General features: G+C 39.5%; 1 pseudogene; it reads left to right on the forward strand.

Moving 5' to 3' along the window:
• The first annotated feature begins 4,998 nt into the window (after positions 1–4,998).
• Positions 4,999–26,109, forward strand: part of LOC111538630 — a 54,731-nt pseudogene continuing 33,620 nt past the window's right edge.

Genomic DNA, 26,109 nt, shown 5'->3' on the forward strand with positions numbered 1-26,109 from the left:
GTTTGAGACCAGCCTGGCCAGCATGCTGAAATCCCATCTCTACTAAAAATACAAAAAATTAACCGGGCGAGGTGGCATGGGCCTATAGTCCCAGCTACTTGGGAGGCTAAGGAATGAGAATCACTTGAACCTGGGAGGTGGAGGGTGCAGTGAGCCGAGATCACCCCACTGCACTCCAGCCTGGGAGACAAAGGACAGAGTAAGACTCCATCTCAAAATACACATATATATATATTTATATATATATATACACACATACGCTCACACACATATATACACACACACACATACATACACACACGCATATATACACACACACATATACACACACATATATACATATATATGTATATATATATATATTATGGCCAGCAGTCTATCAAAAAATTAGTATAAATTTTAGAAAAACTTAAATGAATGAACCTGTCCATTGCAGTAGTTTTTATAGTGATGAGCGGTATGTACTGAGATTCATGCACTATGCTGAGGACCCACAAGTGCTACCGCTTACTATAAATAAAGTAGGCACCATGATGGCACTACACACACACACACACATACACACATGCAGAGAGAGAGAGAGAGAGAGAGAGACAGAGAGAGAGATAGAGACAGAGAGAGAGACAGAGAGAGAATTTATTTTAAGAAATCAACTGACATGATTGTAAGGCTAGCAAGTCCAAAATCTGTAGACTGGCAGGCTGGAGACCCAGAAAAGAGTTGCAGTTCTTGTTTAATTCTGACAGTCTGCTGGCAGAATTTCCTGTGTGCATGTTTGTGTCCTAATACCCTCTTCTAATGAGGACATGGGTCATACTGGATTAGGGCTCACTAATTTTGGTGGGCCTTATGGACAGATATGGAGAAAAAGTGATTTGCCATATCAATAGCTACATACCAGGTACTAGGGGATGAGTCAATTTGTTCAAGTAATGAAACCACATCTGGTACAAAACTGCAATTGAAGTCAACACTTTGTTAAGCTTACAATAATCCACTGTCATCCTCCAAGATCCTGCACAGGCCAAATACACAAATTGAATTGGGGATGCAGAGGGAATCACCACCTCTGCATCCTGAAAGTCCTTGATGGTAGCACTAATTTCTGAAATCCCTCCAAGAATGCAGTATTGTTTTGGGCTAAGTATTTTTCTGGGTAGAGGCAGTTCTATTGGCTTTCACTTGGCCCTTTCCGCTATAATAGTTCTCACTCTACAGGTCAGGGAACAAATGTGAAGATTCTGTCAGCTGCTGAGTATATCTATTCCAATTATGCATTCCAGAACTGAGGAAATAACCACAGGGTGAATTCAGGGACCCAATAGGCCCACTGCGAGATTAACCTGAGTGAAAACTCCATTGATCACCTACCTGACCTCCATAAGTCCCTCCTGTGATTGGTGAGCCACAATGATATTTTGGGTCTCCTGGAATTAGTGTCAGTTCAGAGCCAGTATCAAGTAATTCTCCAAAGCTCTGATTATTTCCTTTTCCTCAATTTACAGTTACCCTGGTTAAAGGCCAGTGGTTCCTTTGGGGAAGTCTGAGAGAAAGATTAATAGTATAAATTTTTGGTAGTGATCTGAGTCCTTCTTCAAGGGGACCCAGACTCCCCTTTATTTCTAAGGGGCCCTGGGTTTGTAAACTGGCTCAACTCTAGGAATTGATTGAGGAGCTGTGAATCTGTTTTTGTAATTCAGGTTAGACTTTTGTTCACTTCAAGTAATAATTTACTAGAGTTTCTGTCTATTTCATTTCTAGGAAGTCTGTGATAAACCTGCCAAGGTCATAGGTCTGCATGTATAGACTCTTCTGATTGCTGCTTTGACTCTGTTGTCCGTTACCTGGACAGGTAACCATGTCCATCTTGCTTTAGTGATAGAGTGCTGCCACTTGGCGCCTGTGACCCCGGGATCTAATTACTCCCATTGCACTTAGGTTTCCCAATCCAGTGGCTACAGTCCCCATTGTAAAGTCTAGCCTACAGAGAAAAGTGATCACAGGGCTCTTCAAGGATGTTGGACTCCTCTCACAAATTTATTTCTCATGGTTGTGGTGAAAAGTATGTCTTCTGGATTCTCCTAGTGTGGGGGCGTAGGTCTTTAATGACAAATTCACTCTAATATTCCAATCTCTCTAAGCTTTTAATCCCTTCCTCTACATTACATGTCTGGCATTTCCAAATCACTCTTCTTTTAGTCCATGTTTTATGCAACCAACCGACCAAACTGTTAGAGCCCTTTTTGACTTTCTGTGCTGCAATATTATATGTAGAACGTCTGTATAGTGTGCTCATTCAGCCTAATCCAACTTTATCTTCCTTCAACCATAATTCCACACTCTTAATATCCAGACCCACACACGTTCCTCTGATTTGTGTCTGTAAAAATCAGAAAAATCAAATAGTTATTTTGAAGTCTAGTATGCGTTCTTATGGGTCATACTTTGTATCTCATCTTTAGAGACCTGCTGGCATTTGAGTCTAGTTGTAGGTCCAGAAGCAAAGAAAAGTGATGTGGATGGGTCTTGAGGGGAATTAGCATTGTCTTACATGGCAACTGCCTCAGGGGAAGTCCTACTGTTTTCTCAGGAAATGTACAGTTAATCCAATCCCCTCACACAGGGGATACTACTAAGGGTAGGGAGACTACTTTCTCTGGCAAAGAAGACTCATCAGAATTTAGGAGTTCAATGTCCCAAGCTTTATTGGGTTCCTCATACATGTCTCCATCCCTACTTATAGAATCCCATACTTCTCCCAGTCAATGTTTTCACTTTAACAGTAGACACCCTGTGAGGTTGGGAGTTCAACTTACATTGTAATTTAGGCAGTCACTGGATGAGATTTTGCATTTGACTTTCAGCAATCTCAACTCTGCAGCTACAGAAGATAAGGCTTTCCTTCAGAGCACCCATAGAAGCCTTTAAGTCATTCATACAGCACTTGAACTGGGAAATTGAATCCCTGAGCTCATCCCATCCTTTCACCACTTTGTCTAGTGACCTTAAGAGCAACCAAACAAGGTCATTATATTTGTTTATTTTCTAAAAATGTTCAAAAGTACATACCCAGTTCCTTGTCTCTTATAAGTGGTTTGTTGGGTATCCAATGCCTATATATTTCATGTCTCTATTATAATTCATGCCATGGACTATCAGTGCACTCTTTACTATTGGAAATAGAGTCATTAATGTCTTTAAATCTAATCACATTAGAGAGCCAAACCCAAAACCAATTTAGGCAGCTCATTCTTAAAATTCTCTTTCTCTGGAATCATTCTCAGTACTAAAATCTACTAGGGATTCTCCAGAGAAGCAGAGCCAATAGGATCTATCTATCTATCTATGTATCTATATAGATATATACATCTATCAAGAGAAGTATTTATTATAAGTTATTGGCTCATGTAATTATGGAGGTTGAGAAGTCCCATGATCTGCTGTCTGCAAGCTGGAGATTCAGAAAAGCAGTGGTGTATGAAGGCCTGAGAGCCAGAGGACCAATGATGTAGATTCCAGTCTGTGTCTAAAGGTTTGAGAACCAGGAACATGGATGGCAGGGGGAGATTGACGTCCTAGCTTGAGCAGTCAGACTGAGAATACATTCAAACTTCCTCTGTTGTTTTTTGTCCTGTTCAGACCCTCAGTGGATTGGTTAATGCCCATCTACATTGAGGAAAGCCACATGTTTTACTCAGTTCACCAATTCAAATAGTAATTATTTCTGGGAATGCCTTCTCAAACACCCAGAAATAATGTTTAACCAGATATCTGGGCATCCTGTGGGCCAGTTGAGTTGACACATAAAATTAACATCATACTGGATGAATAGAAATGCAAGTTTGCCTACTTTTTCTGCTCAAATTAGGAATATGTTATGCAGTCAATTTTAGCACAGTCGAGGAGTCACAATGCTATGGCAACAGCTTAACCAGGGTCCAACTCTTGGTTTTAACTGCATGACTTAGGGCAATTTCTGAACCTACCAGCTTACTTTCTATGACATAGTATTATTGACTTCGTATTTGAAGCTTGAATTAGTTGATGTAGGTAGGACATTTAACACAGTTCCAGGCGCATAACTAGAGTTCAAGCAAATACTGGCTTCATTATTAAGAGGAGGCTCCCCTGGGAACTTTCTCCTGAAGACTTGGTGTAGTAGCCAGAATTACATCTTCCCATCTCCTGAAAAAAATCCACATCCTAATCCCCAGAGCCTGTGGTTATGTCAATTTACATGACAAATGAGAATTTGCATTTTTAATTAAGAACAAATATCTTAAGATGAGAAGAGTAGAGTATCCTGTGTTATACATGTGGGCCCAATTTAAATATGAGCCTTTAAAATGAAGAAACATTCCTGGCTGGGTCAGAGGGAAATGTGACTATGTAAGAAAAATGAGAAAGGTATTTGACATTCCTGGTTTTGAAGATGGAGAAAGATGGTCACAAGCCAAGGAATGTGGACAGGCTCTAGAAGCTGGAAAAGGGAAAGGGACCTTTTCTTTTAGACCCTCCAAAAAGGAATGCAGTCACTGACAAATCTTTAGCCAAGTGAGACTCATGTTAGACTTCTGACCTAGCTTAGTAGAGAGGTTGTGGAGTGGGGAGTCTAAACAGTACCATACCAAGTTGAAGGACCTTAGGAGGGCTCCTGACAACTAGCTATTTTGAGTGAAGTGGCTAAATTGACATCTGATGGTATTTTCAGTTTCTGTTCATGAAGTAGGAAGATTCCCAGACTGAGCTCAAGCAGTTTCCAAGACTAAGTTTCAAACACATGTATGCATATCTAAAAACTGGTGGGTTTAACGTGGGGGAGATTCGAGGCAATCAGTGACGTCAGTCCAGTAAGAAGGCTTGGAATTCAGAGGGGTGGCAGGACTCTGAGCACAGTAGAGCCTACTTCCCAGAATTATCTGAATTCTATGGCCAGCAGGGGGCTAAATGTAAAACCAAGGAAGTATTTGTTTTTAGCATCAGCAGATAATAAACTAGATGGGGCAGACAGACTTCTCTTCCAGGGTCTCCCAGGTGCCTTTGGAGCTGGGCACTGTCAGGCCCTCCAGGGTTTGGGCAGTGGCAGTGCCTGCTGAGCAACTTCCAGTACAGTGGAACCAGCAGAGGCTCATGGACAAGATGGTGTTCAGGTGAGGAAGGCAGAGCAGCAGAGGTGAGAAAAACGTGGGTGACGTACATTAGGTGAAAGGACGTGGCTCTGCCCATAGCTAAGACCTTCTACAAAATCTTTTGAAAATAACTAAGGGCTGGGCACAGTGGCTCACACCTGTAATCCCAGCACATTGGAAGGCCAAGGCAGAAGGCTCACTTGAGACCAGGAGTTTGAGACCACCTGGGAGACAAAGTGAGACTTAATCTCTACAAAAAATTAGCTGGTCATGATGGTGTGTGTCTGTAGTCCTAGCTGCTCAAGAGGTTGAGGTAGGAGAATAGCGTGCAGGAATTCGAGGCTGTGGTGAGTTATAATCTATGATTGTGCCAGTGCACTCCATCTTGGACTGAGAGAGACCCTGTCTCAATAAACAAACAAATAAACAAATGGGGAACTTTGGAGAGTAAGAAGGATCATTGAAGAGAGAAGAGAAGTTCTGCAACTTAAAAACAGTTCACATAGGTACCATCTTTAGATGTAATGTTGATTTAAAAATTGATTAGATCTTCTTCCAGGACATCATGTTGAGTGACTGCAACTAGAGAACAGTGGGCTGTCCAGAATGGTACTGTTGGGGCAGGTTAATGACAAAGGAAGTCGGTTATACCCGAAGAGTAGCTTGAACACCCACCCCAGGGTTTAATTGACAAGTTTCATGAACAGCCTAGCAGTGCTCTATTGCTTCATTAAGCAGGCCAGTGAAACTCTCATATTATCAGAATATTATCAGGATTTCCTTAACAGGTACTGAAGAAGTAATTTTTTAGGAAATAAAATTCTAATGGGTGAATAAAAAACCAATGAAAGAAATACATATCACCCCTGGACAAATGCCTATTTACCCTTTAGAATCAATGTAATGCAGCTTCTTACAGGTAGTAACTTTTCACTGCGTTATGATGACCAAATAAGTAATTACAAGAAACCAGGCATCTTCGACAGTCCCACTGGTACACTAATGGATTGCCACATAGGTTGTTTACAGACAAATCATTGCAGAGAGAGAATAGATTAAGAAAGAACATTCTAAGAAGACCAGATTTAATCTTGGTTGACAGAGACATTCTTACCTATGATTGGCTAATTAGACCACATTCAAAATATTAATGTAGCGTATACACCTAGGGCATAAAAATTTTCCAGAAAACTTTCCAGACACACACCAACATATTTTTAAATTAATTTTTAATTTTTGTGGTTATATAGTAGATGTATATATTTGTGGGTTACATGAGATATTTCGATATAGGCATATAACGCATAGTAATCACATCAGGGCAAATGTAGTATCTATCACCTTAAGCATTTATCCTTTCATGTTACAGTCTAATTACACTCTTTTACCTATTTAAAAATGTACAATTAAATTATTTTTGACTATAGTAATCCTGTTATGCTGGCAAATACCAGGTCTTATTCATTCTTTCTATTATTCAACCCATTACCCTTCTCCACTTCCCTGCCACCAACCCACTACCCTTTGCAGGATGGTAACCATCCTTAACACTCTCTATCTTCATGGATTCAATTGTTTTAATTTTTAGCTCCCATAAATAAATGAGAAAATGTGAATTTTTGTCTTTCTGTGCCTGGCTTATTTCACTTAACATAATGACCTCCAGTTCCATCTATGTTGTTGAAAATGACAGGTTCAGGTTCTCATTCTTTTTATGGCTGAATCCTCCTTTGTGTATATGTGCCATATTTTCTTTATTCCTTCATCTGTTGATGGATGCTTAGATTGCTTCCAAATAATGGCTATTGTGAATAGTACTGCAATAAACTCAATAAAGAGTGCAGATATCTCTTATTTCCTTTCCTTTGGGTACATACCTAGGAGTGGGATTGCTGGATCATATGACAGCTCCATTGTTAGTTTTTTGAGGAACCTCCAAACTATTCTCCATAGTGATTGTAATACTTTACATTCCCATCAACAATGTACATCCTCACCAGCATTTGTTATTGCCTGTCTTTTGGATAAAACCCATTTTAAATGGGGTGGGGTTATATCTTATTGTAGATTTGATTTGCATTTCTCTGATGAGCAATGATGTGGAGCACCTTTTCATATGCCCATTTTCCATTTGTGTGTCTTCTTTTGAGAAATGTCTATTCAGATCTCTTGCCCATTTTTGAAATTTTCCTATAGAGTTGTTTGAGCTCCTTATATAATCTGGTTTTTATCCCTTGTCAGATAGGTAATTCACAAATATTTTCTCCCATTGTGTGGGTTCGTTCTTCACTTTGTTTCCTTTGTTGTGCAGAAGCTTTCTAACTTGATGTGATTGCATTTGTCCCTTTTTGCTTTGGTTGCCTGTACTTGCAGGGTATTACTCAAGAAATCTTTGCCCACTTAAATGTCCTGGAGAGTTTCCCCAATGTTTTCTTGTAGTAGTTTCATAGTCTGAGGTCTTAGATTTAAGTATTTAATACATTTTGGTTTGATTTTTGTATATGGTGAGAGATAAAGTTCTAGTTTTATTCTTCTGCATATGGATATCCATTTTTTCCCAGTACTATTTACTGAGACATATTCCCCAATGTATGTTCTTAGCACCTTTGTCAAAAATGAGTTCACTAGATGTATGGGTTTATATCAGGGTTCCATTGGTCTATGTGTCTGTTTTAATGCTAGTACCATGCCATTTTGGTAACTGTAGCTCTCTAATATAATTTAAAGTCAGGTAATATGATTCCTCCAGTTTTGTTCTTTTTCTTTAGGATAACTTTGGCTATTCTAGGTCTTTTGTCATTCCATATAAATTTTAGAATTGTTTTTTCTATTTCTGTGAAGAATGCCATTTATAGTTTGATAGGGATTGCTTTGAATCTATAGATTGTTTTGAGTAGTATGGACATTTTAATAATATTGATTCTTCTAATCCATGAACATAAAATATCTTTCCATTTTTTGTGTGTGTCTTCTTCAATTTCTTTCATTAGTGGTCTATAATTTTCATTGTAGTGATCCTTCATTTGTTTGGTTAGTTCTTCAGTATTTTATTTTATTTGTAGTTTTATAAATGACATTACTTTTTTGATTTCTTTTTCAGATTGTTTTCTGTCAGCATATAGAAATGCTACCGATTTTTGTATGTTGATTTTGTATCCTGCAATTTTACTGAATTTGTTGATCAGTTCTAACAGTTTTTTGGTGGAGTCTTTAGTTTTTGTTCAAATATAAAATCATATTATCTGCAAACAAGGATAATTTGACTTCTTCCTTTCCAATTTGGATGCCCTTTATTTCCTTCTCTTGTCTGATTGCTCTAGCTAAGACTTCCAGTATTATGTTGAATAACTATAATGAAAGTGGGCAACTTTGTCCTCTTCCAGATCTAAGAAGAAAGGCTTTCAGTTTTCTCCCACTCAGTATGATATTAGCTGTCGGTCTGTTATATATGGCTTTTATTATGTTGAGGTATGTTACTTCCTTTTTTAGAAAATTTTTTATTTCCATAGGTTTTTGGGGAACAGGTGGTGTTTGGTTACATGAATAAGTTCTTTAGTAGTTATTTGTGAAATTTTGGTGCACCTGTCACCCAAGCAATATACACTGTACCCTATTTGTAGTCTTTTATCCCTCACCCCCTTCTCACCCTTTCCCCCTGAATCCCCAAAGTCCATTGTGTCATTCTTTTTCCTTTGCATCCTCATAGCTTAGCTCTCACTTATGAATGAGAACATATGGTGTTTGCTTTTCTATTCCTGAGTTACTTCAATTAGAATAATAGTTTCCAATCTCATCCAGGTCACTGTGAATGCCGTTAATTCATTTATATGAATTATATTCATCATCATATTTATACCACATTTTACCCACTCATTGATTGATAGGCATTTGGTTGGTTCTACATTTTTGCAATTGTGAATTGTGCTGCGATGTGCAAGTATCTTTTTTGTATAATGACTTATTTTCCTCTGGGTAGATATCCAGTAGTGGGATTGCTGGATCAAATAGCAGTTCTACTTTTAGTTCTTTTAGTTCTGATTGGTTTTCCTTTATAGGTTACCTGGTGCTTTGGTCTCACAGTTCTTAAAATTATTTCCTTTGTCTTAACTTTAGATAATCTGATGACAACGTGGCTAGGCAATAATCTTTTTGTGATGAATTTCCCAGACGTTCTTTGTGCTTCTTGTATTTGAATGTCTAGGTCTCTACCAAGGCCAGATAAATTTTCCTCGATTATTCCCAAAATGTTTTTCAAACTTTTAGATTTCTCTTCTTCCTCAGGAACACTATTATTCTTAGGTTTGGTCGTTTAACATAATCCCAGACTTCTTGGAGGCTTAGTTCATATTTTCTTATTCTTTGTCTTTGTTGGATTGGGTTAATTCAAAGACCTCGTCTTTGAGATCTGAATTTCTTTCTTCTGCTTGTTCAATTCTATTGCTGACACTTTCCAGAGTATTTTGCATTTTATAAGGATGTCAATTGTTTCTTGAAGTTTTGATTGTTTTTTACTCATGCTATCTATTTCCTTGAATATTTCTCCTTTCACTTCTTGTATCTTTTTTTTTTTTTTTTTTCCTTACATTGGGCTTCATCTTTCTCTGGTGCCTCCCTGATTAGCTTAATAACAAATCTCCTGATTTCTTTTTCAGGTAAATCAGGGATTTCTTCTTGATTTGGGGTCATTGCTGGTGAGCTAGTATGATTTTTTTGGGGGTATTAACCTTGTTTTGTCATATTATCAGAGTTGGTTTCTGGTTCTTTCTCATTTGGGCAGGCTCTGTCAGAGGGAAGGTCTGGTGCTAAAGGCTGTTGTTCAGATTCTTTGATCCACAGGGTGTTCCCTTGACGTAGTACTCTCCTCCCTTTTCCTATGGTTGTGGCTTCCTGAGATCTGAGCTGGAGCTGTAGTGATTATTATCTGTCTTCTGGACTAGTCACACAGCAAGTATAACAGCCTCTGGGCTGGCACTGGGGGTTGTCTGCACAGAGTCCTGTGATGTGAACTATCTGTGGGTCTCTCAGCCGTGGATACCATCGCCTGTTCTGGGGAAGGTGGCAGCGGGGCGAAATGAACTCTGTGAGGGTTCCTAGCTTTGGCAATTTAGTGTACTATTTTTGTGCTAGTTGGCCTCCTGACGGGAGGTGGCACTTTCCAGAGAGCATCAGCTGTGGTTGTATGGGGAGGAACAGATGGTGGGTGGGGCCCTAGAACTCCCAAGAGTATATGCCCTTTGTCTTCAGTACCAGGGTGGGTAGGAAAGGACCACTGGGTGGGGGCAGGGCTAAGCGTGTCTGAGCTCAGACTCTCCTTGGGTGGGTCTTGTTGCAGATGCTGTGGGGAAGGGGGTGAGCTTCCCAGGTTAATGGAGTTATGTTCCTAGGAGGATTATGACTGTCTCTACTGTGTCATGCAGGTCGTCAGGGAAGTGAGGGAAAGCCAGGAGTCACAGGCCTCACCCAGCTTCCACACAAGCCAAAGGGCTGGTCTCACTCCCACCGTGCCCCCTGACCCAACAGCACTGAGTCTGTTTCCAGGCAGTGAGTAAGCAGGGCTGAGAGCTTTCCTCAGGCTGCCTGCCTCCCCACTGTGAAAGCAAATACGACTTTCCTTCTTGCCTCACCTGTGGAGACTGCACACCGGATTTACATCCCTCTCTGAGTTCTGGCCAGGAGTGTTCTCAATGAGCTCAAATTGTTACAAAGTTCAGCTGGAGGTTTTCTCCCTGTGGTCTTTTCCCAGCACCTGTGGTTGCCCTCCTGAAAGACTACTGTGAGGCCAGGCAAAAACGACTTGCTAGGAGACTCAGTGAGCTCCCAGGGCTTTTCCTGCTGCTTCCTCTACCCTGTATTTCACTCAGCTCTCTAAATTGACTCAACTCCAGGTAAGGTTAAAATCTCCTGTAATGTAGGCCTTCAGTTTCCCCAGTGGGGGTGTGTGTTCTGGGGTGGACGATCTCCCTTTCCCACTTCCACAGTTTGGACACTCACAGTATTTGTGTTGTTTCCTGGGTCCTGCACGAGAAATCTGCTTCCTTCAGGTGGATCTGTGGGTCCTCTCAGGTTTTCTGATTTATTCCTGCAGTTGTTCTGGAGCAGAAGTTCATGATGAGCCTCCACATCCTGCTCTGTCCATCCGAGTTGGAGCTACAACGTAGTCCTGCCTCCTCTCTGCCATGATCCTCTAGTTGAAAAAGTCAGGGTATGTTCCTTCTATCCCCAGTTTTTTTGATGCTTTTTATTATGAAGGGGTGTTGAACACTATCAAATGCTTTTTCAGCATCAATTGAAATAATCATATTGTTTTCGTCCTTCATTCTGTTGATATGATGTACTATATTGATCAACTTGTGCGTGTTGAACCATTCTTGCATCCCTGGGATAAATCCCACTTGGTCAGGATGAATGATCTTTTTAATCTGTTGTTCAATTCAGTTTGCCATTATTTTGTTGAGGATTTTTGCATCGATATTCATTGGTGATATTGGCCTACAGTTTTCTTTCTTTTCTTTTTTTTTTTTGTTTCATCTTTGTCTGGTTTTCATATTAGGGTAATAATGGCCTCATAAAATGAGATTGGAAGTATTCCCTCCTCCTCTATTTTTTAGAATAGTTTGAGTAGGATTGGTAGTCTTTAAATGTTTGGTAGAGTTCAGCAGTGAAGCCATTGGGACCCTGGATTTTGTTTGTTGTAAGAATTTTTATTATGGCTTTGATTTCATTCTTTGTTATTGGCCTGTTCAGGCTTTGGAGTTCTTCATGGTTCAATCTTGGTAGCTTGTATATGTCTAGGAATTTATCCATTTCCTCTAGATTTTTTCCAATTTATTGGCATATAGTTGTTCCTAGTAACCACTAATGATCCTTTGAATATTTGCGGTATTGTTTGTAATGTCTCCCTTTTTATCTCTGATTTTATTTATTTGGGTCTTCTCTCTTTCTTTCTTAGTCTGGCTAAAGGTGTGTCAGTTTTGGTTATCTTTTCCAAAAACTAACTTTTTGTTTCATTTGTATTATTTTTTCATTTACATTTCATTTATTTCTGCTCTGATCTTCATTATTTCTCTTCTTCTACTAATTTGAGGTTTGGTTTGCTTTTCTTTTTCTAGTTTTGTAAGATGCATAATTCGGTTGTATTGAAAGTTTTTCTACTGTTTTGATATGGGTGCTTATAGCTATAAACTTTCCCCTTTCACTGTATCCCATAGGTTTGGCATGTTATATTTTAGTTATAATTTGTTTTAAGAAATTTCTCATTTTCTTTCTTAGTTTCTTCATTAACTCACTGATCATTTAGGAGTGTATTATTTAATTTTCATGTGTTTGTAGGGTTTCCAAAATGTCTCTTGTTATTGATTTCTAGTTTTGTTCCATTGTGGTCAGAGAAGATACTATTTCAATATTTTGGAATGTTTTAATACTTGTTTGGTGACCTAACATATGGTCTCTCCTTGACAATGATCCATGTGCTGAGAAGAATGTACATTCTGTAGCCAGTGGATGAAATATTCTGTAAATATCTATTAGGTCAATTTGGTCTATTTTGTTTCCATTGATATAGAATATCTTTTTCTATCCCTTTATTTTCATTCTATCTGCATCTTTATAGGTGAAGTGTGTTTTTTTGTAGGCAACAGATGTTGAGTCTGTTTTTTTTTGTTTTTTTGCCTTTTAAAATAATCTATTCAGCCACTCTATGTCTTTTGATTGGTGAGTTTAGTCCATTTTCATCCAATGTTATTATTATTAAGGACTTACTTCTGCCATTTTATTGTTTGTTTTCTGGCTGTTTTGTGGTCTTCTTTCCTTTCTTTACTTCCTTCTTGTCTTTCTTTTAGTGAAGGTGATTTTCTCCGGAGGTATAATTTCGTTTCTTGCTTTTTATATACCCTGTGTGTGTTTTCTCATGAGATTACCATGAGGCTTGCAAATACTCTTATAACTCTTATAACAAAGCTGTTAAGGATGTAATACTACTTGCATGAACAAACTAGCAAAAAGAAAATGAATAAAAACTACACTTTAACTTTGGCCCCTGCTTTTTAACTTTTTGTTGATTCTATTTATACATTATTGTATTGTTCATGTCTTGAAAAGTTGTTGTAGTTATTATTTTTGACTGGTTCTTCTTGTGCTCTTTCCATTTAGAAAAAGAGTAGTTTATACATCACAGTTATAGTATTACAATATTCTGTGTTTTCCTATGTAGTTACTATTGCCAGTTAGTTTTATACCTTCTTATTGCTCACTAACATCCTTTTGTTTCCGATTGAAGTACTCCCTTTAGCACTTCTTGTAGGACAAGTCTGGTGTTGGTAAAATCCTTCAGCTTTCGTTTATCTGGGAAAGTCTTTATTTATCCTTCATATTTGAAGGATATTTTTACCAGATTCACTATCCTAGGATAAAAGTATTTTTTCTCCAGTAATTTAAATATGTCATGCTACTCTCTTCTGGCCTGTAAGGTTTCCACTGAAAAGTCTGCTGCCAGACATATTGGAGCTCCATTTTATGTTATTTATTTCTTTCCTCTTGCTGCTTTTAGAATCCTTTCTTTTTTCTTGACCTTTGGGAGTTTGATAATTAAATGCCTTGAGGTAATCTTCTTTGGGTTAAATCTACTTGGTGTTTATATTAGTCCATTCTCACACTGCTACAAAGAAATACCTGAAACTGGGTAATTTATAAAGAAAAGAGGTTTAATTGGCTCATGGTTCTGCATACTGTACAGAAAGCATAGTAGCTTCTCCTGGGGAGGCCTCAGGGGGCTTTTACTCATGGCAGAAGGCAAAGTGGGAGCAAGCATCTTACATGGCAGAAAGAAGACCAACAGAGAGTGAGAGAGGCGCGACACACTTAAACAACCAGATCTCATGAGAACTCACTCACTATACAGTAGCAGGGGGATGGTGCTAAACCATTCATAAGAACTCTGCCCCTGTGATCCAGTCACCTCCCACTAGGCCCCATCTCCAACACTGGGGATTACAATTTTATATAAGATTTGGTGGAGACACAGATCAAAACCCTATCAGTGTTTTATAACCTTCTTATCCTTATATAACAGATCAAAACCATATCAGTGTTTTATAACCTTCTTATCCTTATATAACAGATCAAAACCATATCAGTGTTTTATGACCTTCTTATCCTTACGTATTTATATCTTTCTCTAGGTTTGGGAAGTTCTCTGTTATTATCCTTTAGAACAAACTTTCTACCCGTATCTATTTCTCTACCTCCTCTTCAAGACCAATAACTCTTAAATTTGCCTTTTTGCGGCTATTTTCTAGATCTTGTAGGTGTGCTTCATTGCTTTTTATTCTTTTTACTTTTTTGTTTTCTGACCATGTATATTCAAATAGCTGTCTTCAGGGTCACTAATTCTGCTGGATCAATTCTGCTATTAAGAGAACTCTGATGTATTCTTCAGTCTGTCAGTTGCATGTGCCAACTCCAGAATTTCTGCTTGATTCTTTTAAATTATTTCAATCTCTTTGTTAAATTTATCTGATATAATTCTGAATTTCTTCTATGTGTTATCTTGAATTTCTTTGAGTTTCCTCAAAACAGCTATTTTGAATTATTGGTCTGATCTCTGTTTCTCCAGGATTGGTTCCCAGTGCCTTGTTAAGTTTGTTTGCTAAGGTTGTGTTTTCCTGGGTGGTCTTGATGTTTGTTGATGTTCACCAGTGTCTGGGCATTAAAAAGTTAGGTGTTTATTATAGTCTTCACTGTCTCAGCTTGTTTGTACCTGTTCTTGGGAAGGCTTTCCAGGTATTCAAAAGGACTTGGGTACTGTGATCTAAACTGTGTCTGCACTGGGGGCACCACAAGTGCAGTAATGCTGTGCTTCTTGAAGACTCAGACTTATTGCCTTGATGGTCTTGGATAGGATCCAGAAGAGTTCTCTGGATTACCAGGAAGAGACTCTTCTTTTTTTCCCTTACTTTCTCCAAAACAGTCTGTCTCTCTTTCTATGCTGAGCTGCCCGGGGCTGGGGATAGGGTGACACAAGCACCCCTGTGGTCACCACTACTGAGACTGTGCTGGGTCATACCTGAAGGCAGCCCAGTACTGGGTCTCACTCAGTGCCCATGGCGGCCACTACCTGGTGACTGCCTATATTTGCTCAATGCCCTCAATGCCCTAGTTGTTTACAATCAGCAACTGGCAATACCAGCCAGACTTATGTCTTTCCCTTCAGGGTACTGACATCCCCCAGGCCCCAGACAGGTCCAGAGATGCTGCCTGGGAGCTAGGGACTGTGATCAGAAGCCTTATAAGTCTACCTGGTGTTCTAGTCTACTAGCAATACTTTTGTCTTTTTATTATTTGTTTTTTGGCTGTTTTGTGGTCTTCTTTTCCTTCTTTACTTCCTTCTTGTCTTTCTTTTAGTGAAGGTGATTTTCTCTGTAGGTATGATTGAGTTGGTTGAGCTGGTTCTCAAACCACAAGACCCAGTACTTTTCATTCTTCCCTCTCCTTTCCACAGGCAGAGCAGCCTCTCCTGCCCCCAGTCCATGGCAAGTATTGCCTGTCTACCACCAATGTTCCCTTAAGGCCTAAGCATTCTTCAACTATCTTGTGGTAAATGTTACTACCAGACCTGGGAGTCACTCTTTAGGGAAGTGGGCTTATCTTTGTGGAACTAGCACATTTCTGGTAGCTCCAGAAATGCCATTCAAGAACCAAGACCTGGAATCGGGGACCCCAAGAGCCTACTTGTTGCTCTGCCCCACTGTGGCCAAGCTGGTACCTAAGGTGAATTCAAAGTCCCCTTTACTTTTCTCTGTACTGTTCTCAAGCAGAAGGAGTCTCTCACCATAGCCATCATGGCTGGGAATGTGCTGGGTCTCACCTGATGCCAGCATGTCTCAGAGTCTCACCCAAGGCCCATAATGTACTGCCTGAGTATCGTTGCTTATTATTCAGGGCCCTAGGGCTCTTTAATCAGCAGGTAATAGATCCTGTGTTGGGTCCTTTTCTTCAGGGCAGCTGGTTCTCTTCTGGCCCAGGGTATATGTAGAAATGTAATCTGGGAGTTAGGCCTGGAATGGGAGCTTCACGACTCTGATCCAAACCCTATTCTTCTGTGGCTAAGCTGGTATCCAAGTTGCAAGACAAAAGTTATCTTCACTCTTCCCTCTCCTCTCCTCTCTTCACGCAGAAGGAAGGGCCCTCTTTTGGAGTTGTGAGTTTTACTGCCTGGGGTTATGGGAGGGATGGTGCAAACATTCTCTTAGCTGCCCTGGCTGGTGTCTCAGTATGTTATGTGCCCCTAAGTCCACTGGCTCCTAGCTCAGCTTAGCACTAGGACTTGAAATCCTTGTGGCCCAGACTGCCTTCTAAATTTACTTATTGCCCCAGAGCACTTCAGCCCATGGTGGTAAGTCTCGCTGGAAGTTAACTTCCAACTGCTGGAATGGGCGACTCCCCTCTGGCTAGGGCTGGTCTGAATGCTTCCTCTATAGGCGGGTGTCAACTGAGCTCAGCCTGGTTTTGTTTTCCCCTGTGACAAGGCTGCACTGATTTCCATGCAAAGTCTCACAATTGCTGCCTTCTCCCTCTGCCAAGTGCAGAGATTTCTCTGTGACATGCAGCCGCTCCAGGAGGATTGGGGTGGTGGTGTTAGCAATCCAATACGGTCTTTTCTACCCTATTCAGTGCCTTTCTCAGCAATATCAAGTTAAAGGCAGGTACTGTTAGTGCTCATCTAATTTTTGGTTCTTATGAAGTTGCTATTTTTATCTAGCTAGTTGTTGAATTTGGTTTTCCCATAGTGGGGTACAATCTGGGGCCTTCTATTCTGCCATCTTGTTTCTTGCCTTTCTTCCATTCCAACATATTAATAGTGGTAATCTCTGGGAACTCAAATTGTAAGTTACTTTCATTTTCTTTACACTATCTGTATATTTAAATTTTCATTGCAATGATATATATTTCTTATATAAAAACTATAAAAACACTTTAATAACAATTTATGGGTTTTAAACTAAAAACATGTTGAAAATATATTCTCAGCAGACATGCATTCAACAAAATATTTGTTTCTATCATGTGATGGTATGGTGACAGATATGATAACACTATCACTGGAAAAGAACAAAGGCAAAAATGACCCGTATCCACACTCTGGTGGGACAGATAGAGACGTTTGTACATAGGCCAAGTACAATTATACAGGCCAAGTGCCATAGGAGTACAGCAGAAGGGGAAACAGCTGGGGCTTTATGAAAGGGTTTTGGAAAAGATGATTGACACAGACCTTGAGGTATTTCAACAGATGCAGAAGTGAGATGAAAATTAGTCCGAGAAGTAGAACAGTGACAGCTTGAAGTGGTGTTACATGTTCACCAACTAGAGTGCCTGTTCCAAAGAACTTGTAGCAGAGCACTTAGGGATAGGAGAAAAAGAGAGTAGAAAGTGATGCATCCACAAATACCAGATGGAGAGGCAATATTTCCCACAGGAAAGTATGCAGCTTGCAGACAAAGAGACTATATTATTAGTCCATTTTCACAGTACCGATAAAGACATACCTGAGACTGGGCAATATATAAAAGAATGAGGTTTATTGGACTTATAGTTCCACATGACTGGGGAGGCCTCACAATCCTGTTGAAAGATGGAAGGCATGTCTCACATGGTACCAGTCGGGAGAAGAGAGCTTGTGCAAGGAAACTCCTCTCTTAAACCACCAGATCTTGTGAGACTCTTACTCACTATTAAGAGAAGAGCATGGGAAAGAGCTGCTCCCATGATTCAATTATCTCCTACCAGATCCCTCCCACAACAGGTGGGAATTCAAGATGAGATTTGGGTGAGGACACAGCAAAACCATATCATTTTGCCCCTAGTCCCTCCCAAATCTCATGTCCTCCCATTTCAAAACCAATATGCCTTCCCAACAGTCTTCCAAAGTCTTAACTCATTTCAGCATTAACTCAGAAGTCCACAGTCTAACATCTCATCTGAGACAAAGCAAGTCCCTTCTGCCTATGAGCCTGTAAAATCAAAAGCAAGTTAGTTACTTCCTAGCTACAATGGGGGTACAAATATTGGGTAAATACAGCCATTCCAAATGGGACAAATTGGCCAAAACAAATGGATCTACAGGCCCCATGCAAGTCAGAAATCCAGAGGGGCAGTCAAATCTTAAAGCTCCAAAATAATCTCCTTTGACTCCATGTCTCATATCCGGGTCATGCTGATGTAAGAGGTGGTTTCCTATGGTCTTGGGCAGCTCCACCCCTGTGGCTTTGCAGGGTACAGTCTCTCTTCTAGCTGCCTTCATGGGCTGGCATTGAGTGTCTGTGGCTTTTCCAGGTGCATGGTGCAAGCTGTCAGTGGATCTACCATTCTGGGGTCTGGAGGATGGTGGTCTGGAGACAGTTGCTCTACTAGGCAGTTCCCCAACAGGGACTCTGTGTGGGGGCTCTGAACCCACATTTCCCTTCTGCGTTGCCCTAGCAGAGGTTCTCCATGAGAACCTTGCCCCTGAAGCAAACTTCTGCCTGGGCATCCAGGCATTTCTATACATCTTCTGAAATCTAGGCGGAGGTTCCCAAACCCCAGTTCTTGACTTCTGTGCACTCACAGGCTCAAAACCATGTGAAAGACACCAATGCCTGAGGCTCACACCCTCTGAAGCCACAGCCTGAGTTCTACATTGTCCCCTTTCAGCCACAGCTGGAGTGGCTGGGATGCAGGTCACCAAGTCCCTAGGCTGCACACACCATGGGGACCCAGGGTCTAGCGCATGAAACCACATTTTTCTCCTAGTCCTCTGGGCCTGTGATGTGAGGGACTGTCATGAAGAACTCTGACATGTCATGGAGACATTTTCTCCGTTGTCTTGGGGATTAACATTTGGTTCCTCATTACTTATGCAAATTTCTGTAACTGGCTTGAATTTCTCCTCAGATAGTGGGATTTTCTTTTCTGTCACATTGTCAGGCTGCAAATTTTCTTAACTTGTATGCTCTGCTTTTCTTATAAAATTGAATGCCTTTAACAGTACCCAAGTCACCTTTTGAACACTTTGCTGCTTAGAAATTTCTTCCACCAAGCTGGGTGTGGTGGCTCACACCTGTAATCCCAGCACTTTGGTAGGCCGGGGCGGGTGGATCACCTGAGGTCGGGAGTTCAAGACCAGTCTGGCCAACATGGCAAAACCCAATCTCTACTGAAAAATACAAAAATTAGCTGGGCGTGGTAGCAGGCACCTGTAATCCCAGCTACTTGGGAGGCTGAGGCAGGAGAATCACTTGAACCCGGGAGGTGGAGGTTGCAGTGAGCCAGGATTGTGCCATTGCACTCCAGTCTGGGAGACAGAACAAGACTCCATCTAAAAAAAAAAAAAAAAAAATTCTTCCACCAGATACCATAAATCATCTCTTTTAAGTTCAAAGTTCCACAAATCTCTAGGGCAGGGGCAAAATACTGCCAGTCTCTTTGCTAAAACATATCAAGAGTCACCTTTGCTCCAGTTCCCAAGTTCCTCATCTCCATCTAAGCCTACCTCAGCCTGGACCTTACTGTTCTTATCACTAGGAGCATTTTTGTCAAAACCATTCAACAAATCTCTAGGAAGTTTCAAAGTTTCACACATTTTCCTGTCTTTTTCTGAGCCCTCCAAAGTGTTTCAACCTCTGCCTGTTACCCAGTTCCAAAATCACTTCCACATTTCTGGGTATCTTCTCAGCAGTGCCCCACTCTACTGGTACCAATTTACAGAATTAGTCTGTTTTCACACTGCTGATAAAGACATGCTCAAGACTGGCAATTTACAAAAGAAAGTGGTTTATTGGACTTACAGTTGCACATGGCTGGGGAGGCCTCACAATTATGGCAGAAGGTGAAAGACATCTCACAGGACGGCAGGTAAGAGAAGAGAGTTCGTGCAGGGAAACTTCTCTTTTTAAAACCATCAAATCTTGTGAAACTTACTCACTATCATGAGAAGAGCACGGGAAAGATCTGCTCCCATGATTCAGTTACCTCCCGCTGAGTCCCTCCCACAACACACGGGAATTTAAGATGAGATTTGGGTGGGGACACAGCCAAACCATATCAGAGACCATGGTTGACATCTTGGGGTTGAACTCTCAAAAGATTATCAAGGGAAGAAACTACAGCCTGGTTCCATCTAAGCCCGCCACTGCAATCTGAATGGACACTCACGGAAGCACATTTGGGTACTAATGGCCTCAGAAGATACATTTTATGCTGTCAATGACTCACTGCATATGGGCAGTTTGAGAAAACAGAACAGAAAAACACTGACTTGATGATTTCTCTAAAATAGTAAGCTTGCAAGTAAGCTTATTTTTCTCTATGTTGTTTACTACCTAAAATCTTCTGAAACCTCATACTTCTGATGATTTATTTAAAAACTCGATAAAGTTAGAGATCTCCTTTTTTTACTCTTTGCCTGACACATTTTTTTTCTTGTGTAAATCGGATTCTGCTTGCCTGACTCCTTCCTAGTGCAGCCTGCCAACTGGGGCTGAGAGACAATTGCAAGCCATGCAAACTGAGAGGCTGCAGAGCTTGGCAAATCCATCCCCAGAGGGGTCTTTTGGCACCTAATAAATGTCTTATGAGATCCAGGCTCACATTTAGGCAGATCAGACATGTCTATTTTTATTTCTAGACCTTTCCCCAGTGGAACTTGCAAAGCCAACCCATAGTTATATGCAAACTAGGGATACAGATCCCATAAATGAGAACCTACAAACTGAAGGAAAAAAGTTTAAATTTAGATTCAAATTGAAAATAGCCGAAGGACCTTATATTTGAGATATCCTGAGCCATTCTGTTGAGGAAGATTATTATTTTGCTCTGGCTCAGTCTTTGTCATGGAATCTATAACCTATAAATGTACATACCAATCAAGGAAATAATTTGGAAAGAAGAGTTTAGTTATTTGAATGACTGAAGTGATCACTGGCCCTTGGAATGTGCATTTGAAAAGACTGCAGCATCCCAGCATTCCCAGGTACTTGGTTGGGTATTCTCCAAGCAAGCCTGTGAAATCTCTCTTCCAGCCTTTCCCTGGATATCACATCCTCATCAAAACCAATACTTCTTCCTTGAGCCAGTTCCTGTAGTGTCTAATGTCTACATATTTCTCCTTGATGAATCTTTCCACCAATGCAGTAGATTCTGCAGGAGGTAGATGAAACTAGGGCGGTTCTAATCTCTAGTTGGCTTAAATCCCTGTGACTTTATTAATAAACCAAGAAAAAAAAAACCTTTTCCCTATTTCTAAAACGGGGTTTCTCAAATTGTAGTTTTCCCCAGAACTGTATGCATTAGAATTTCCTTGGGAATGCTTGTTAAATGTAGACTCCTGTGTCTTGCCAGACACACCATATCTCCAAGGTATGGAGATCTGGAACTACATATTTAGAAAGCACTCTAGGCAATTTTTTTTTCAGGCACAGGTATTTAAGAACAATTGCTAAGGATTGGGTATGAAGCTACCCTATTTTCTGCCTAAGATTGCCTGGTAGTGAGTTCTTTGTCCATAAAATTTACCCTTAAAGTATATGAGAGGGTGGAGAAATGTTTGGGGGCAATTTTCGGGAAGGAGCAAGAAAGTTGGATGAAATAGATGAAAATTCAAAGTCCCTTTTTCAGGATGTCCTCAGGCCTTCAACTGATTGGATAAGGCCCACCCACATCATAGAGGACAATCTGCTTGACTTAAAGTCCACTGAGTTAAGTGTTAATCTCATCTAAAACACCTTTCAAGTTAAAACATAAAATTAAGCATCACATGAAAATATCATGAAGGAGGAATCTTGAATTTTGTCCTATTTGATCAAACTTTCTTATTCCTTCCTTGCCGCCAACCTCTGCATGTTCTTATGCCTTCACACATCCTTGAACACACCTTTAAGGGGAACTTTGATGGAGAAAGAATTCATTACAAGGCAATCTGAGAGAGAAAATGGTCTCAAACACTGGTATCTGACAAAATTGCCAAGGATGATTTGTTTGTTGTTTATAGAAGAATTATATTTGTTTCAGGTGAAAGTTAGAATAGAGGTTATTGATTGTATATGTTGTACATATGCTAGGGAATATCAAGATTATCTGCACACATACGGTACATTAATATTCATTTTATTCACATATGCATTACTTATGAGTTCAGTACTTATCCTATGTGAACATTAGGCATTCAATGAATAATTTGTGAGTGAATACATGCTGTTTGTTATGTTTGTCATTTATTTCATGATGAGTGGTCAATCATGAATATAACCTCCAAATAGATTGCTGAATAGGTGGCGTGGTATAAAGAAAGGGACTCAAACTTTGTAAACAAATGATTGTGGTTGACATGAAACAAGATAGCTTTTAAACCACAAAGCACAGTGCTGTGTGCATAATCAATAAAAAATCAAGTTTGAGTCTCTTAAGCTTTAGTATTAAGGAAAAAAAATGATTCCCATTGCAACATATACTCTTAAAATGCATCTTGTAGAAAGCAGAGAGCTTAGGCAGACTGTGATGAGCTGATCAAAACTTATGTGAATTATAGGGCTATTCTGCCGGATGTACAGATGGCTTGAGGTACACTGGCCTTTGTCAGTAAGTGTAAGGAAGAAAGACAGAAAACCCCAAAGAACCCAGTTTTCATCACTTTTGGGTGCACACAGATGACAAATGGAACCAAACACACAAGTACTGTGGAAAGAATATACACTTCAGAGACTATCTACATAGGTAATTTTTCTTTTTAACTGTTTACCCTGGGTAACAAACAAATCCTTTATTCAAAAATTCTTTTTCCATTGATTATTGGATAAAGGTCAAAGTAGAAAAACTTTTTATTAAAGTTATATAGACAAATTGGTAACTAGCATCTAAAAATAATGCTCAAAGAACCTAGACAATTTAATTAGCTGCCTGTTAAGCTTCAGTTCATGTCTGTAAAGACGAGAAGAATAACACTCAAAGGGATTTTGTAACTATTCAGTAAGAAAATGTATATAAAGTGTTTAGCACAAAATAAATGCTTGATAAATAAGAGCCATTTATGTTATATAGATTAATATGGACTGACTGTGGTAATCAGAAATAAATTATTAAAATATTGTCCTAAAAGTAAGAACTGAGAGGGAGTTGAGTCAAAATTAACTGGATTTCTTTTGACACACTGTAGCTATTTCTGCCAAAGCATGTGAGACTGCCTACTGCCCTTTCCTCCTGCAGGCACACAATATTTTAAATGATGAATGAGCTTTTAAACATGGTTCAGGGAAATTTGTGAATACTTGATCATCCTTCTGAAGTTGCTGTAATAGTACCCATAAACCCCTCAAGCCAGCAATGTTCTCTGATCTGAAGAAATTGCTTTAGTGAATAATGTATAAATTCTCAACAGTAAGTCACACAGAAATTTTGATCAATATATTTTGTGGGAAAAATTGCACTTCTGGATAATGAATCTTTTCCACATAAATGTACAGTTTGGAACAAAATTTCAGACCATGCTTAGAATTATACAGTTGCTGTGAATCAATTAAACTGGCAGAGATGAAGAAGTGAGTGGGATCTTCTTTATTTGTTTCAAATCTTGTTGTCTTTGCAAATAAATTATTAAAATATAAGAACTAGGAAAAACTTTTTAAGGTTTTAGAAATTATATATGCTTGTTTATAATATTTTGAATAGGTTAAATTCAACTAAATTAATCCATGTGTTTATTGGATTGACTAATATATAACAATAAGACATAATTCTTGCTCTCAAGGAGCTAGTAACACAGTACAGGAAAGAAATAATGACATAAGCAATATCTTCAGCAACAAATCAAATGAGATGTGCAAAACACTATATGTGAAATACAAAACATTATGGTGCTGGAGGCGAGAGAATGCTTCATTGAGGAGGTATAGTTGACTTGTGCTTTGGAGGTTCAGTAAAATTTGCATGCTAGAAGTAGACATTCCACTTGTCAGAAAAGGCATATGCAAAGTCACAGAGAAGGAAACATATGGAAGATTAAGGAAACAAAAAAATAGCCAATTTTGGCTAAAGCACAGGGTACAGGGAATCATACATAATAAGTTGAAATGTTAGAGTAGGGTCATAGTAAGGCATCACATCCTTTAAGTTGTAGGCAAATGACTCATTGTACTGAGAGGGGATCGTGCATAGTGATGAGGACAGCAAATAGGTTGAGAGTAACTGCTCCAGTTAATGGAAAAGGATAGCTTTATTACACAGAAAGCTGATTGCTTCTGAGCAGAAGATTGACATGATCAGGAAGTTAGGAGACTATTGTAATTCACTAGACAGAAATAAATGAAGGCCAACATCTTGTAAAATATGCAAGTTAAACCCATGAATAGAACCTCTGTACCCTCCTCAAAGCACACTAAAATGACAGTAAAGGGGCACTTCAGAAAGATGACCAAGTATTCACAAATTTCCCTGAACCATGTTTAAAGTATGAACCAATCATAGTTTATTCCAAGGATTTACACAAGTCTTCAGTTTTTCAATACAGATTGTAGACTGTAATTTTTAGAGGAAATAGCCTCCCTTCCCCCACTTTTAGGTTCCTTTGGTGGCAAAAATTAAATTGGGTCGCATCAAACATTTTTAAAAAGTATGAACCAACAAGGACAAGGGGAGTGGAAAGAAATTGATAATAAAGATTTGGAAACTGTCAAAGTAGGTGGATAAACAAAAAATTAATGATCTGGGATGAATGAAGAGTGAAAAATAATTCAAGTTATATGGCACAATTCTTGGCACCAAGTACATGGGTGAATTTGGGGCTATAAACAGAAGAATGAATTCAAAGTTTGTTTAGAAAGAAGATGGTCCCCTCTGTTCTTTCTTTTATTGCATCCGCCTCCTTAACCATGCAAAAGAACAGAGATTTATTCTCTGAGAATAGTAAAGCAGAGTGTCTTTGGAATGGAGAGTGGCAGGCAGATTTGATGGCAAGATTACTGTTTGAAGATGGGCCATTAAGTGAAAATTTACTCTGAATCTGAGATGTTCAGTCTTGTTTCTCCTCTCATTTACTATAGTGCTGTTAGGGAGGCTTATATCATTCAGGTAAAAACTGGAGATTATTCCCTGGCTGGAATATGACCAGCAAAAGGAAAAATTTTGAAGACATTGATGTCATTAGCTGTCTTCCGCCAAACCTCATCTGGCCTTCTGGAATTACCCTTTAATCAGGTTCCTCACTGACAGTGTCACTTATTCATTCAAGGTTTCCAAACTGCCCATTTGGGGGCCATTGTCAAATATCAGCTGACCTAGCACTTTGGGAGGCTGAGGCAGGCAAATGACTTGAGGCCAGGAGTTTGAGACCAGCTTGGCCAATATGGCTGAAACACCGTCTCTACTAAAAATACCAAAATTATACAGGTGTGGTGGTACACACCTGTAGTCCCAGCTGCTGGGGTGGCTGAGGCATGATAATCACTTGAACTGAAGAGGTAGAGGTTGGAGTGAACTGAGATTGCACCACTGTATTCCAGCCTGGGCAGCAGAGTGAGATGCTGTCTCAAAAAAAAAAAAAAAAAAAACAAAAACTAATACCCCAGGATCATCACAAATTTGAACAAAAGCTCTGATATTCAAGATGGAGACCAAAATGAAAACTAGGAGAAGCAGACTATACATGGGGAAGAATGCCTCAAAGAAATCAATCATTAATATCTTCTGAGAGACAAAATAAAGAGATTGCCTCTATGAAGTAGGAACAAGTGCTATGTTCAAAAAATATTGAAAATTAAAAATATAGCAGAAATGAAAAAATGCCAAGAATGGTCAGAAGTAAAATTAAGGAAATCTCCCAGAATGCAGAGGAAAAAGACAGTCCAGTCAGTTTAACATCCAAATATTAGAAAATTTAAAAAGAGAAAGCAGAAAGTGAAGCGGCACAATTTTTAGAAAATATATACATATCTGTGTACATACATATGTGTGTGTATAT

This window comes from Piliocolobus tephrosceles, chromosome 5, assembly GCF_002776525.5.
Source record: "Piliocolobus tephrosceles isolate RC106 chromosome 5, ASM277652v3, whole genome shotgun sequence".
NCBI classification, from domain to species: Eukaryota; Metazoa; Chordata; class Mammalia; order Primates; family Cercopithecidae; genus Piliocolobus; species Piliocolobus tephrosceles.